Consider the following 10421-nt stretch of genomic DNA (forward strand, 5'->3'; position numbering starts at 1 on the left):
CTATACTTTATAAGGAACATATAATTCATGGCCCTATTTTCATTTTACACTCCTGGCACCAGGACTTCACAGTTCCCAGGAATCTGGTTTGAGAACCCATAAACTAATCCAATATAACATTAATTTTTTACTTTTTGTTTTACAACTGTAGATTTGTTGAGTGATTTCTCAAACTTGACAAGGATCGTACGCAAGTCCGAACAATCGGTCTTAGAAAATGATTTGGCTGAAATATTAAATTTAAGCGCAACTTCTTTCTGGTGTTAGCCTCTTTCCACTGATTTGATTAACGCAGCTTTCTTGCTCATTATTACTGTGCTATGCTCGCCTGGTTTGGACAGAGCTTTTGTTGGCACTCGTAGTAAAGACACCTTTTGTGCCACTCTGCACCTCTTGGAAATAACGTTCAGCCGTTCATGCACCATAACATTTAGTTACATCTGAAGCATGGGGGGGGGGGGGGGGGGGGGAAGGGGGGGTCAAAAGCTAGTTGCAACACAGACACAAATGCACGGACTAAAAGCGCAATCTTGCGACGCATTCGTTCTGCTTAACTTTATCATGTGGCAGTAACACTCCTAGTGGTAGCACATCTAATCCTGGGAATGTCTTTAGGATATCCTAACGTTCCAGGGATGTCCTGTGGACGTTCATATGGTATGTGTGCTGCTTCGGACGCTCGTAGAAGCACGAAAAATGCCGTGATTTAGCGCTTTCTGAGAGGCTCGATTGGTCCCATTCCTTGTAGCGTTGGTAGCGCTCTGACCTAGGATGAGACATTGTATGGGTCAGTGGTGGCCATTCAGACCATCTACCAGAGAGAATGAATGATAGCAGTCGAAGCAATCCGCCCATGGACTCAGTTCAGCTTCTCTCTTTCCTTGGACGCATTACCCAGGCTAGTATATGTCGAAACCAAAATGACGGTGGTTCGGTTTATGGTGGCAGCCTGGTGGGTGCTGCAAAGACCAACTTAGTAAAATCGAGTAGTGAGTCGTACGACGTTCAGAAGTTTTCGTCGTCGTTGCATATTAGCTCTAAAGATAGGTGACGGTCTGCAAAGGCACCTGCAAAAGCAAAGGCACTGTGCCTCAAATTTCAGCATTGATAAAATACACCCAAAATTCCGTTAAATCGCTTGCTGGAAGTAGCGTTCGTGATAATTTGAGGCATAGTAGGATGCTTCCCAAATTCAGGTCCCCAAAACTTGATTGAATTGTCGATCTCGGCTACTCTCTAACTAATCTTGTGGCATGTCCTTTGTCTCAATTTTTTGCGGTATGATTGTGGGTGCATGCACTCGTCTTTTCCGCAGCAGCGGTTCTCCACCTTCATGCTGCACTTATTATTAGCGTGCAACTTTGCAATATTTTCTTTATGTTTTCGTTTGTTTTGTGTGGATGGATGTTTTCTCTTGCATTTCAGGTTTCCTGCTTGGCAGTTTCAGAGGGGGCTTGCCACTGTTTCTTTTAATAAAGTTGTCCAGAATTCCAGTGTCCGTGTCGCTCGAATCGCGGCTGCAGATCTTCGACGGCAGCTGAGTAAATATGGGTAGGCCAGTGTCGTATGTTTGGGTCAACTCAATCCCATGCAACACATCACTAGGGTCACTGACAAGTTAATAAAGACAGGGCGTGGCAAATCCCGAGCATCTTATGTTCCACAGCCAATAAAGTTGAGACATAACATAATACCGTAGTTCCCTAAGTTGTCGGCAACCATATCGTTTGGTATCTGTGGCAAAACAAAATGACACATTGTGTCATCTCCCTCGCCTCGAAAATGCACGACCTAGACAGGGTGTTTAGCGACTGGAAAATCCGGGAATTGTAAGGGAAATTTTAATTACCGGGAAAAATCAGGAAATTGTCAGGGATATTGTCAAAAAGCGAGCCCAGTCAGGGAAAATGAGCCGGAAACGCCATCGAGTGCCTTCAGCAAAAACTTGAGGACTTGTGGGCAGAAAAATAGGCAATAAATTCTGCTTAGAGCGGAGCCCGCGGACTCTGCTCAGCCGATGTAAAGTGCGCTACCTGATGCAATGAAAACAACCAACAAATCCAGGTTAAGCCTTGGATTGGATTGGATTGAGGGTGCAACACTAGACTAGATCCAGTTTGAGCTAGTAGATTTAGTAACAAATGGGAAAGCTGCAGACCCCAATCCAATCCAAGCCGAAAGTATCTGAAAGTGTGCATCTGGCGGCCATGCTGCCATTCCATTATTGACGTATGTGGTTGAGCGTCATGTTTTCGTTGTGTTTCCGGAAGTGCCTTCTTCACTGACAATGTCGGCGGCAAGAAAGAGCTCGTTTAATTTGGACTGGACGAACACGAATATTTCGGAATTTGAAAGTTGAATTCAGCCCATGCGAAATGATTCTTACAGTGCTCAATGCTCAGTGCCTTGTGTTGTGATGGTCTTATATATTTCAACAATGTGACATGTTGGGCTAGTTGGTTGGAAGTGAACATTTTGGGAAGAAACGGCGGCAAAGAGACTTTCACAAGAGTAAAGAAACATACACGACAGGATGGCACTGAACTAACAACAGTTGTTTATTACACAAAAGGGGGAAGGAAGAAAACATGAAGCATCTTAATCGGAAAAAAAATCGCACACACCAACCAAGCAGCATATTATGTCAAGATAGGCCAAATCAGTGGCTACGTAATGCCCGTCATTGCCGATCGCAGTTAGCCGAATTCTTTTTCAGATAACACCATTGACGGTTCGCTGACGCATCTCCCGCCAAGTTCTGAGTTAAAGAAGGCCTCGATAATTTCATTTGTCACTCTGTCTCTATGTCTATCCAAAACGGTGACTTCACTAAAATTGAGCTGGCACTTGCAGCCCCTGCAGTGTAAAGGTACCAACCACCCAACAGTGGCCCTGAGTGAATACTAGGGATGTCGCGAACCAGCCTAGGTTCGATTTCAAAAGGTTTTGATACTTTCAAAGCGAACTGAGGTTCGAATTCGAAAAATTTCGATATTTTCGTACCGATTGAGGTTCAAATTCGAAAAATTCGCAACTTTCGATCACAGTGGAGTTTGGAATTCGAAAAGTTCGAAGCTTTCACGGTTTCTAAAATTTCGGGTTCGAATATTTTGAATATTTTTTTTTACTTGAGGTTCGATAAATTCAAAGCTTTCACGGTTTATAAAATTTCGGGTTTGAATATTTTTTTACTTGAGGTTCGATAAATTCGAAGTTTTCGAACTTTCTGAACTTGAAAATTCAAGATATTCGAAAATTTTGAATTCCCTCGGATATTAAATTCGAAGATTTCGAAATTCTTGGGATATAAAATTAAAAAATTCGAACACTTCGAATTTGTATAAACATAAAGTTTGAAGGTTTCGATTCTCTTTTAATGCTAAATTGTAAAAAAAATTCGAAGGTTTTGAATTTATTTTAGGTCCAAGTTTTCAAAGTTCAAAGTCCGGTTTTCATGTTCCTCTACAGTTTCAGTTTCAAATAATGTTTTCACGACTCACTGTTTTTCACGAAATCAGGTTTAGAAAAGACAGGGTGCGATATTTAGACTCCGCGAAGTTGGGTCAGGCAATTAAATGAGATGACGAGTGTCCCGGATGTGCTGGACTATTTGCTAGTGCAGATGCAGAGTGACGTGTGACCATAGATCAGTAATTGTGACCGCCAGCCCCGGGGGGGTGGAGGGGGAGGGAGGGAAGGAGGGGAGGGGGGAGGGTCTTTAGCGTGCATCACACAGTAGAGATCACACAAACGCACTGTTTTACGATACTCATCCAGTTCAAAACGTCCAGGGGCGTGCAGGAGGTTGAAGCTCAGAAAAACCTTGAAGCGACCTGGCAAACTACCTCCCTACCCCTTGCACGCTGGTAGTAATCCGATCGAACACCGCCCGAGTGACGCTGACATATACTAAATTAAGTTTGTAATTGTCCTGGAGGTTTATTTTCCTGGATGGAGGAACCGCCTCGCAAAAAAGCACAGAAGCCGACACACCTCGAGGTCGAGGAGCGTTCTACCATACAAGTGGCGTCGGAAGAAAAAAAGGGGGAGGGGGGGGGCTGCAGCCCCCCTTTCCCCCTTTTAGATATTTTGGACTGTTAAAGAAAACAATACGGGGAAAGAGGGCATGGTCGAGGTTATTTTAATCTGAAATTATTTATGCATATGTATAGACTGTCGCTCTTCACTGCATAAAAGGTCGAGTAGATGGTCATTCTCGAAAACTCGTCAGAAGGCACTACTTGTCACATGCTTAGTGGTTCGGAAGTTCTAAGCTACGTCTTTTCGACCTGAATAACTGTGCCATTGATAAAACGAAATTAAAAAATAAACATAATAAATGCGAATATAAAAAGCTGAAGAAAAAAAAAAAAAAACTAGTATCAAAAATTCGCCAGAAGTGTTGTATTCTTGCATATTCAGAAGCTCAGAACTTCGAAACAAGTTTCTCCTACCAAAATGTGTGCAGGCTAAAAGAAACACGTCCCAAGAAACGTGAAGCGAAAAAACAAATTTTTATTTTTTAATGACGTGCTGAACTTGAACAATATTAGATATCTTCTCCCATGAGTTAATTTAACCCTGACCGTGAAAAAACAATAAATACATTATTTTGTATTCTGCATATGGCAATGATATGTACTGTCTGTAGTGTTAATTTAAATGCGATATCTCAAACAACTTAGATGAAAAAAAATACCAAGTTTAGGGCATAACTACCCATAGATACATGTTTGGACATTTCTTTGAAACTTATCTTAAATAACAATAATTACATCTTAAGACGACTCTTACCTAGGCTATACATAGATCATCAACAAAAAAGTTTAACATCTCTACCATAAATAGCTTCGGCTATAGCGCACTTCAAATACGGCACAAACGACAATCGTAGAAAAACTGTTGTCCTTCTTCGCCCCTTCAGGAATTTATTTCTTTAAAACTAAGCCCGCCAGAACATTGAAATAAATGGCATTGTCTTTCGTAAGGAACGAAGCACCGCATGTAAAAATTAGAGAAAAAAAAATAATTACGAATGTACCTCACTACTTGAATTCAGATGAAACCATCCGCCGGTCTTTCGAAGTTCGACGAACGTCGAACTTTTACTTTAAAAGTTCGAAGTTTGTCGAACTTTTGACATGTCTGGATTCAAAAATTCTAAACTTTTCGAATTCTCTTGATAAATAAGTTCAAAAGTTCGAAAATTACCGAAATCCTTAGCGTAGGAAATTTGAAAGTTCGAAAAGCTTTGAATTTTTTAGTGCAAAAAGTTTGAAAATCATCGAATTTTTTGGTATATCAAGTTCAAAAGTTCGACAAGCATCGAATTTTGCAGCGTAATAAGGTCGGAAGTTCGAAAAGGATCAAATTTTTTAGCGTCATAAGTTCGATGGTTTGAAAAGCGTCAAACCTCTTAGTTTAACAAGTTCGAAAATTCGACTTCCGTCGAATTTTACAATATAGAAAATTTTAAAATTTGAAATCTTTCGAACCGATTGATTCGATAGTCGAAACTTTGATTCAAAAAAAGTTCGCGGCATTCCTAGTGAATACGAATGTTCTCTAAGTCTATCATTTGGCAGCGGCCCGACTGTCGAACGTACACCTTGCCACACGACAAGGGGATCTTATAAACCACGCCAGACACACAAGCCACAAACGGTACCACATGCTTTGTGGTGCATTTCTTTTTCGACCGCTTTTCGCATCAATAGCACCGACCTTTGCACATATCTGACCAATCTTCTGTGGGGCAGAGAATACCACTGGGACACCATAGCGACCTCCGACTTGTTTAAGGTTATGGGAAACCTGATGAAGATGGGGATTTTTGATTAAGATGCTTCTTGTTTTCTTCCTTCCCCCCTTTTGTGTAATAAACAACAGTTGTTAGTTCAGTCCCGTCCTGTCGTGTATGTTTCTTTAGTCTTGTCCAAGTCTTAGCCGCTGTTTCTCCCCAAGATGTTTGTCTTATATATTTAACCGCATCTACAATGTTCAGGGAATTTCACCTGAAATTGTCAGGGAAAACCTGGAAAAGTCGGGGAATTCCAAAGTAATAATTTGCTAAACACCCTGCTAGATCAAGGGTCTGAAACACGCGGCCCGCGGCTGCGAGCCCCATTTCCGTGCCTGAAGAGCTGCATTCGCCGCCAAAAAGTAGTTTCATATCGTTTATTCATTTGCACTCGGAAAAACGCTCCACTCCTTCAAAGCGTTTTGCACTACATCGTTAATTTTGGACTCGGAATTGTCTAAATAATGGCATCGCACTCTGCTATTTCTCACAAATCGGCCAAAACGACAATACCCCTACGAGGCTACAAGCGCGAGCTCTTTACTCAAGGACGTAACTCAACTGCACAAACTCTCTCGGCAGGAACAATAGCCAGAAAGTAAAGTAATGAGTTTGGGCTTTTAGTCGTTCCCACTGAATGTGGCAGTTGAGGTGCTTTTTGGCGCATCATTACTCTCCTTCTTTTGCATACTTTTTTTTAGTGGGATTGATGTCGTTCGAAATGCAATGCAATCCACTTTCATCTGATATTATGAATGTATTGGTTTATATTCTTCATGCGCATTTGTAGCGTTGCAAATATGATGGCACGGACCCTCACTTGCTCCGCTGGTTCATATTTTATGAATGATTTATTAAGATAACACGGTTCCAATGGAGCAGTTTTGTTAAGATGATGACTGAGCAGAATGTAACGACTTACTTTTTTTGGTATTTGCACTACTTTGTTTTTTTCATCCCTCCAAATACTGCCCTAAAATTGTAATTTTTCAGCACAAATATGTTTTGAACCGTGCGCATCTAATTCAAGCCCCGACCAGGGCGCCCCTAGCGGCAAACGGGTCTATTGCATCGGGGAGCTTCTGCCAGTCGCTGCGTTGGTTGTGCGTTGTAGTGGGTTAGCCAGGTTAGCGCTGTAATTTCTGAGATGGCTACTCCGCACTAAGAAAGCCGCAACAATTGCTGCGTGGTCGGCTGCAAGAGTACGTGCAAGATCGCACACAGGACGAAGTATACTACATCGTCCCTTCGAAGCCGTACGAGGCGGAGTATACTGCGCGACCTGGGTGCGACTTGTGCGTCCATACAGGTTAGTGGCGTTTCTTACCTTCCAGTTCGCGCTTTGTTTAAGCTGCTGACCAATAATACAATTAACTTTTTTTCTATTCTAGCGACGATGGAACAGCATCGACACCGACGGCAAAGTCTAAAGTATGCAGCAAATACTTCACCGGAATCGAGAAGCGGAATGCGGTCGCCCACCTAAGCCTACCCTTGGATGTTTCCATCAGCCTACACCGGGAATCGCGGAACGACGCGAAAAAAATCGCCCAGTTATTGTCAAGCTGATTCAGAAATAAACTTACATAATTACCACAGTCCACTCAACGCCAACTACATTTTTTGCGGGCGCGCTTAATTTTGTTAGCGGAGTACGGCGCTCCGTGACATCCACTTGTCCGTCGGAACGGACCTCCTTCACGTCGTACACGCGGCCGGATTCACAAAAAAGTTCTCCCTTCTTCATAATGGCACCACGGAAGAAGCTTTCTGGATTCGTAACCGCCTTAAACCCCGTCGTAATCACCCCGGGAAGTTGAAACACTGTCCGCTGTGCTGCTCATCGCCATTGCTCCCCCCGATGATTCTGCACCGCCTACCGAAGAAGCTTTCCGGATTCGTAATCGCCCACTGTCCTCTGTGGTGTTCGTTGCTATTACTTCCCAATGATTCTGCGCCGACGGCACCGGCTACCGAAGGAACTTTCCGAATTCGTAACTGCCTTAAATTCCTTCGTAATCACGACGGGGACACTGCCCGCGTGCTGTTCGTCGCCATTGCTCCCCGATGCTCCTGCGGCGGATACCGCTAGGTCGCGGCGAACAATAGGCGACCGCCGCGACACTGCCGGCTTGCTCGCTTCCTTGGTAATATGCAAAGAAAGATTTAATGTTCTGTAAAAAAGTTTTGTTTAGATGTTTTATATAAAACAGAACGATTTTTTCTGTTTCGAGTCACTGTGCTTCAAATGCCGCGGAGGAAATAATTGAACTATGATAAAATATTTCATATCATTTAAAGCTACATTGGTTGGCCAAGAAGTGGACGATAGCTTAATCTTTTTCATTTTCAAAGTCATAACGCTCCAGGAACCATTTAAACTTAACCTGTCTTAGAGTGCAGCTCTTAGGCTCCTGTTTCCGGCTTGAGCGGCGTCGGCGTGACCGTGCGGTGCATGATGGGTAAATTCTCCCGCTAAATTTAGCGGAAAAGTTTCCCCGCTAAATTTAGCGAAAAAATTTCCCCGCTAAATTTAGCGGAAAAATCCCCCACTAGATTTAGCGAGGTGCTGTCGTATTTTTTGTTTTGCTCCAAATTTTTATTTTTCGTGGTGCATGTTCCAAGAGCAACAATCCTTTTTATCTTAATGTCCTGACATGTTTAGTTTCTGAGAAAAAAGGAATCTCAAAGAAGCAGGAAAGAACGACGGGGTTTCGACGATTGTCCGTGTGTGGCGTTTTTTAATCACTCAATTTCAAAGTATTCAAAAGAGAGCTATATTATTTTATTGGGATATATATGCAAGTAGGTAAAACGACATTATAACTACTATTTATTATTCCTCGCTCCAATCTTTGTAAAAATCCCCAAACATGCCTCCGCAAACAGTGGCATAGGCAGAGGGGGGGTTTGGTTGGTCGTAACCTCCCCCCCCCCCCCCCCCCCCCCCCCCGGGGGAGGGGGCCTGCTGTCTCCCCTGCACATGCGTGCAGTCGGTTTTGCACGGGGCATGGAGCAAAGGGGGAGCGCGGAATATCTCCAACTTGTATGCTTTCGGGAAATGTGTTTGTGGAGTAAAAATTGCTCAAATAAATAAAATAGGCGATATTCCTTCATTCATGTTTATTTGATGGGATGCGGATCTTGATCTCAGATATATAGAGAACGGATATTTTGAAACACTTGTGGGGTGAAGGATGGCCATTTCATGGCCGAGTATAACAAACTATCTTCACTAAAATACGCAGTTCGATCAAACCAAAGCGAACATAATAAAACAAACACATGGTGATAATATAAAACAATGTCAGTGGTGTAAGTAATATTAAATGAATTGTAAAAACGACTGCACTGTAAGCAATGGTTGGAACTGCGCTCACGCACACCTTGTGTACGGATCGGAATTATGTGCTTTCGACTAAAATTAATATTAAAGAGTTTGTGTCCATCGTACGTTGATGGCGGCAATTAAGAAAAAAAGCTGTATGGCACAGCTTGACAAGTCATTGACCAGTGAACGGAAAAAAAAATTCACAAATCTTGATTCCCGCAATTTAACAAAACATCGGCTATAACAGGAAAGTGACCTATTGGCAGACAGAAGTTATGAGACCCCAAAAGTTTAGTTCATACACAGATTCATTTGTGGACAAAATTAGTCAAATTTCTCTAAGAGACAATGTACTGAAGTCCAACCTTTTATCTTCAAGTAGGTTAAGTATTTTTGGGATAGTATGTTTAACCAAGAACAAACTATATATAGTTCATTCTTGCAGTGACCACCTCCCAACATTCCGCACGACGGGTGGAACGCACGTGAATCTTTTCAGAGAGCTGTCCAAGGTTTATCAAAAACTTTGTACCCCTAATTTGTTCTATTTTTAGACTAGTGACAAGTTTAGAGCTAAATAGAGCAAGTATATTGATAACGCAAAACTTCTTAAATAAACTAGTTGTGTGGAAGTCAAATGGAACGTCTTCTATAGCTCTTTGCGCTTTTTTGTTGTAAATAATTTATTTTTTCTCGATTCGTTGACGTTGTAGTACCCCAGACTAAATTACAATAGTTTGGGAGTAAAATACCGAATTGTATATTAATAATCTCACCTTTGCTGGTAACATCGGTGGTGGTTTATCACACCTACTACTTGTGACAGCTCAGAAATAAGGTAGTTAACATGACTATCCCATGACATATTTTCGGTAAAAATGACACTTAAAGGGGTACTCCGCCGATTTTTGAGCTACCTTAACCAACTATATTTTCTGACTCCCAGGCCTTTACCCTTTCTGGTATGCTATTTAGGGCCGGTTGCACCAACGCCGCTTACCTTAACCCAAAGCGGCACTTTCCTAAGCCGGCTTAGCGCCCTAAACCGAGCTTAGGTAAGCACGGGTTTAAATTCCGGTTGCACCAACGTTAAGCCGGCTTTACAGACGCGCCCCTCGCTAAACGCTGGATTTGCGTAGGGAATCTAGGGACAAACAGAGCAAACTAGGAAACGCTCAGAGCGACGAATACGATTGGCGGAGAGGAATCACGTGATGTAAACAAAAAAAAAAAAAACTGCCGTAGTAGTTGTCGTCGGCGTCTGCTTTTCGCTGTATTTCTTCGGTGAGT

At 42.5% G+C, this 10421-nt stretch overlaps 1 protein-coding gene across 1 annotated transcript in view; it reads left to right on the forward strand.

Annotated features, from left to right (window-relative positions):
• The window catches only part of LOC8026027 (zinc finger protein 658B), a 107870-nt gene extending 106377 nt beyond the window's left edge, over positions 1-1493 (forward strand). Inside the window, exon 24 of the mRNA XM_040217771.3 lies at positions 1426-1493. The gene's annotated coding sequence lies outside the window, so the exon portion shown is untranslated. The remainder of the gene's footprint in view (positions 1-1425) is intronic.
• Positions 1494-10421: the final 8928 nt, after the last annotated feature.

The sequence above is a fragment of the Ixodes scapularis genome, unplaced genomic scaffold, assembly GCF_016920785.2.
Source record: "Ixodes scapularis isolate PalLabHiFi unplaced genomic scaffold, ASM1692078v2 PGA_scaffold7__128_contigs__length_106722199, whole genome shotgun sequence".
In the NCBI taxonomy this organism is placed as follows: domain Eukaryota; kingdom Metazoa; phylum Arthropoda; class Arachnida; order Ixodida; family Ixodidae; genus Ixodes; species Ixodes scapularis.